The following is a 6,000-nucleotide window of genomic DNA, read 5'->3' on the forward strand; positions in this document are numbered from 1 at the left end:
CAGTCCACAGTGGTGAGCGGATCCCTGCGGCCATCCGTCAGTTCTTTCTGGGAAGAGCCAGAAGACAGGATTTTACTTCTCCGAGCCCATTACCAGCTGGGTGGGAACTGCTCTCCCCCTGGGCAGCATATCAGTGGGTGAGCGCCAGCTCCGTTTACAAACACAGGAAACCAGGGGTGTGGCTGTGCCTCAGGAAAACTTTATCTACAAAATCGGACAGCTGCCTGGAAGCAGCCCTCCTGAATCACGCCTCACCTGCTGCCGCCTGAACACGGAGGTTGAAGGACCTGAGCAAAGTGCTTGCCGCAGTGCGGGAAGACGGTGAGCACTCCGTAGGTAAGAATGATTGCCCCAAAGGGCAAAAATAGAGGGAGAACCACACCCAAAGGTGTCGAAAGAGTTAGGAAAAGCCAGGTGCGAACCGGGATTCTGCTTCCAAATGCTGTACGCTTGCAGACCAGACCCTCGAACCTCCGAGCCTCAGTGTCTTCCTCTGGGGCGTGCGTCAGCAACCTTTCAGGGCGTACTCGAGGCTTCCCAGGCCAGAGTCCTTGTCACAACTGCCCATTGCTGCCACCGCCGCTGAGGAACGCAGCAGCAGGCAACATGTAAACGGACGGATGGACTCCAGGAAACTGTATTTATAAAAGAGGGAGCGACTGGGCAGGTGTGGTAGCTGGGCTTCTTGGGATCAGCCACTGGGACGCACTTAGGCCCCCGTGTGACAGGTGCCGTGACGTGGCTTCCGCACAAGCCCACTCGGTGAAGACAGTGCCCAGCACCTGGGATGCATAGATGCCGGTCCCTGACATGTGCCTCCTCATTCACCACGTGACCCTGACACACGCCTGTCAAAATCAGGCCCGAGTACATGTGTCCTGAATGCCTTTCAGACATTTCCCAAATGAGCTTCAGTTTTCAGGGCCCAACATTACTGGAATTATTAAGAAAACTCTCTGCACTGTTTCTCAAGATCCCAAACCCTGACCTGTGTGGTCTATCACATACTGTGTGCACCTGTCCTTCTGGTGCGTGCCTTTCCTTTGAAACCCCCGCAGGAGGGGACCGAATGCCAGCCACACCCCCCATGGGAAGGAAGGGAAGGACAAGATAAGCCTCAGCCCTGGATTAGGGCTCTCGTAGCTGCAGGAGTCGTCCAGCTGATCATCAGCTCGAGTACCCAAGGCATCTGCCCACTGGCTCCGGTAAACACAAAATCCAGGTGCCTCTGGTTTCCGGAGGGGAGCCACCCAGAGGGACAGAGACATCAGGGGGTGGTCTTTCTGCACCTTCTGGGTCAGCAGTTCTCCGTTCTCAGAGGGAGTCTCCCCAGGACACGGCCACTCGCTGCCTGAACTCACAGGTCACCAACTTCACAAGCCCGAAGCACAGAGAGGGCTACCTCTCCGAACCCGGGAGTGTGGCCGTCGCTGGCCAAGCCGGAGCTCCAGGTCTGTGTTGTGAGCAGGACTGGAAGCATTTGGACGGTGAGGCCTGCAAGGGCCACCCACGAAGTCGGGCCAGGGCTGCGGGGCCATCAGTGCTGCACAGCATTCGAGTGCCCTGGAAAGCGCCCGTGAATGTGTGGCCTTAGTCCCCAGCAACGCTACAGGAGCCTCCGGCACTGCTAACCGAGGCCCGCACGCCTGTTGCTAAAGAACCTCCAGTAGAGATGGTGCTTCGTCGTTGTCTATTCCTAAAACCCAACTAAAATGACGGTAAAGCTTGGCTGTTGCCATCGGTTTTTGTTTTTGTTGGTTTTGTTTTGCTGTTAGGCATAAATCCACGAGGAGGGAGACATTGGGAAAAGACAAATTTCGCCACCTAGAAAGCAGACGAAAGAGTGTTAAGAAGGGATTATAGACCAGAGAGAAAAGAAGAATCTTAAAGCAGAGAAAGGTGAGAATCAAAACAGATCACAGGCCACATAGGAGGAGGAAAAATAAAGGAATCAGTAGTCAGAAACGTGTTGGGAGCTCTCAGAAAACACACTGGAAACCACAGGGAAGGGGAGCCAGTCATCATTATTCTGCAGGGAAGTGTTTTCAACCTAGAATTCCACACCTGGCCAAACTGCCGATCCAGTCTGGGATCAAGGTCTTGGAGAGTATTTACATCCTGCGCGCATTCCTCAGAAAGCAACTGGCGTGAACCCAGAAAGAGGAAGTCCTGGATGCAGGAGACAGAACAGTCCGACATGAGAGGCGACCCAGCCCTCGGACGACGGCGGAGGAGACTCAGAGTGGCCCTGAGCCACGAGGAGAGGCAGCCACCTCTGGTCCCCACGGAAGCGTGTCCACAGGCCACAGGACGGGCTCCTTAGGGACGTAAAGGGAGAGACTTCATTGGACCGAGTGAGAAGAGATGTAGGCCGTTGGCAGAGGAGTGAAGACAAGTACACAAAACAGAGCAGCGAACAGACAAATCAAGGAGCTGGGGCGACTGTATCAGAGCAGAAGTAACTAGGGTGGGCTCTTGGCCGTGGCCGAGACTAGCACGACAGGGCCTATACTGACTGTGCATCTCACAAAAACGCGGGACTGAACGCAAGGGCCGTAGGAAGGGTGCTTGGGGGGGAGGGGTGCAGGCAGAAAGGGCCGCATCCCCACCCTCCACGTGGGAAGCCAACAGGCAATAATGGCCCAGACCGAAACAAGCGAAAAATTATAATGCAGGCACATCTCGTAGGAGTGGAAGGTGAAGACCTGCCCAGTCGCCTAGGAATGAAGACGATGGATGGGGCGGGCACAGCCCTGCTGGGCGTCCTGGTAACAAACCTCTGTGAGTGAGCCGAGGGTGCGGTGAAAACGAGTGCAGACCACGTGCTGACCCCCTTGTCTAGAGGACGACGATTGCACACACAGCCCCTCACAGCCCGCGCCCATCTGCTGGCCCTCGTGCAGGGGCCCACTCTGAACTTCTCCTGGTGCCCCGACACCAGGGCCTTGAGTGGTGTCCCTTTGCAGATGGGGGCTGTCCCAGCGGTCACCACCTCGTGTGCCCCCTGCCCACTCCCCACTAAAGCTCTTAGCCTGAGGTGCTTCTCCCATCTCAGTCCAGGTTGGCCCTCCCGCCCCATGGGCCCAGTCCACAGGTGGAGTCACTCAGCGCTTCCAGAAGTGGACTGCACCTGGAACAGGAACTCGCGGCGGGGAAGGACACAGGGAAGCCAGAAACACTGGCAAAGTCTAGAGACCTTGGTTTACTTCGCCAGCTTCTCTGACTTTGTCTACTGTTAGCCTTGGCTCCAAGACAACCTTCTAACTTTAGACCTGCTTTTGTGGAGAACCAGTAGCCAAAGAGCCACAGGTCTGACCACAGGAATTGAGCTCCCACCCCATCCTGCAAGGTGTGTTTGCAGAACACCTGCTCAGTGTCCAGCTCAGGCCGCTCTCCTAGGGCCAGCACCCTTCAGGCCAGAGCAGAGCGGCCTAGGGGGTCGATGAAGCGGTGTCAGCCCGGTGAGAGGAAGAAGTCAGGAAAGGGGAACAGAGCATGAAATTCTAAGGGACGGTCCGAGTTCTGGGTGGCAGGCCCCAGCTGCCAGGGAAACGGTGCCAACCAGGTTGCGCCCCAGTGCTTCTGGAGCCGTGTGTTTAGAAGACGTGAATAAGTAGTGACCCTGGTCTCAGAGCTGGTTGTGGGGACCACAGAGGTGACCCAACGGGCACCACTGTTCCCAAACAGCGTCACAGCCCCCCAGCGACACGGAGGCCTGCAGCATCCATCCAAGTCGGAAGCCGCTGGTGAGCACAGACGAGGCTGCGGACAGCGGGCAAGCTCAGCTCCTGGGAGGAGCCACCTGGGGCCCGCCGGTCACTGGAACCACTCCAGACAGAAGTGATGAAGGGAGTCCTGTGCTAAGGCCTGTGTGACAGATCGGTGTTTACCTTGAGCGAGCCCCACCCACTGTCTTTATGCAAATAGAATAACACAAACTGTGAGGAGCAGCTCCCCTCTGGACCCCGAGGCTACACAGCCCTGGGACCCAGCATCCCTCAGGCAGCCGGTCACTCATGTGTCTGCATCACCACACATGTGGAACACGCCCACCGGGTGCGCAGGCCTGTGTCTCCGCTGAACGGCTCACCCCGCACATGGCTACCTCCCGCCCGGAACGCTAAGACCCACGGGCTGTCTGTGCCTCTGCCAGTCTTCTCTGTGTGCAAGACCCGAAGAGTGGCCTTTCCTCCAACTGCAGCCGCACTCCTGGGAGGTTTTGCTTCCAGGACTCACCCCTCAGCCTTGGCTCAAACTCTTCAGAACTCCCTTTAGGCCCTGGCTCGTGTAGCTCAGTGGATTGAGCACAGGCTGCAAACCTAAGGATTGCTGGTTCGATTCCCAGTCAGGGCACATGCCTGGGTTGCAGGCCAGGGCCCCAGTGGGGGACGTGTGAGAGGAAAACCAGACATTGATGTTTCTCTCCCTCTCTTTCTCCCTTCCTTTCCTTCTCTCTAAAAAATAAATAAGACCTTAAGAAAAATAAAACTCCCTTTAGGTTTCGAACTGCTTTCACTGACACTGGTGTGGAAGCTTGTTGGTGGTGACAGGCTGGTATTTAATTAATCAAGTTACCAATCAAACTTCTCTGTTTGGTTGTCAGGCTGCAAATATTCAGTGTTTCCAGAGGTTGGGTCAGAAGCGCCAGCCAACACACAGATGTGAGGACTGAGATGTCGATTTTGCGAGTCACCTTCCTGTGAAAAAGCCATCGACACAAGAACATGGGGACAAGACCCCGTGCCCCACGCGGGGCCGAGCTGCGGGGTGCCCTTCCTGTCCCATTGGCGCCTCTGGGCCCCAGCTTCCTACGCTGGGAGGCACAGACGTCAGACCGATGCTCTCAAAGCCCTTTAGACGGCTAAAGCTTTTTGTCTGGGGGGGCGGAGCAACGCCAAAATGAAAAAAAATTATCCTCAGGATCCTTCCCCAGTTTTGATTCAGTAAAGAGCCCGCGGGTTTGTGACAAACCCCAAAATACACTGCGAATGGCAAGGCAAGAACAGAACGAAGGTCATTCTGATTCCTTTTCCCCTCGAAAGCTGGTTCCCAGCCACACCCACCAGTCCACGCCAAAGCCACTCAGTCACTGGGCGTTCCGTGCCCAAGCAAAACCCATTCAGCCCCGGTTGTACTATGAAACCCAAGGACATCCAGAAAAGTGACGAGGAAGAGATCAGGTTTTGCTCATCAAGGCATTTTTCAAATTAAGCCGTCACACCCTGAAATAGCAGGACAGAGTCACCAGGCGGGGCCTCTTCCCGCGAGCACACACGTGCCCGTCCTCGTTTAGACGCTGGGTGTCCTCGCCTGTGCGCGCACAGAAATGACTGATGGCCGAGGCCTCCGGAGGCACCTGTCTGTGTCCCTTTTTTAGCTGAGGTGCTTTCAGCCCACGGGAGCCGCCCAGCACGAAGAGCGTTCCGTGGGTGCTGGAGCCGAGGTGGCACTCCAACCGAGGGGAGCTGCACAGGTGCCCGCCCACCTCTTACAAATACACCATAAAAACTACAGCATTAACCACCAGAGGGTGGCTGCCCAGCCACTCAACCGAGATGCAGAAATAGGGTGTTAACTCCCTCACAGGGATGGGCACAGCTTCCCACCAGCGCTGCGGCCAAATTCGAAGGAAGGTTTCCTAGAAGAGTCTGCAGATGGAAACTGCCTTTTCCCTGGAAAAGAGGAATCTGGTGAAGGACAGGCAATCTCTCCTCCCCGGATCTGAGACCAGGTCAAATCCATCGAAAGTTCGGACGGAGGTCACACATGCTTCCCCCAGCAGCGAAAAGCCTCGTTCAGGGTGAACAGGACCACGGGCCAGACAAGTCGAGACTGACAGTCCTTTCCGGCTCCGTCGGGAGAAACAGACACCACTTATCTGCCAGGAAAATATCCCTGAACTTGAGGAGGAGAGCTTGCTGCTTGAAAAGGCCCCAGGGCTGACTGTAGCAAATCCCTGCAGCTTGGAAGGCTGCAATAGTTTACATTCAACTTGTGAAA

This window comes from Sturnira hondurensis, unplaced genomic scaffold (genome assembly GCF_014824575.4).
Source record: "Sturnira hondurensis isolate 20B ecotype Veracruz unplaced genomic scaffold, ASM1482457v3 Scaffold0020398, whole genome shotgun sequence".
Classification (NCBI taxonomy): Eukaryota; Metazoa; Chordata; class Mammalia; order Chiroptera; family Phyllostomidae; genus Sturnira; species Sturnira hondurensis.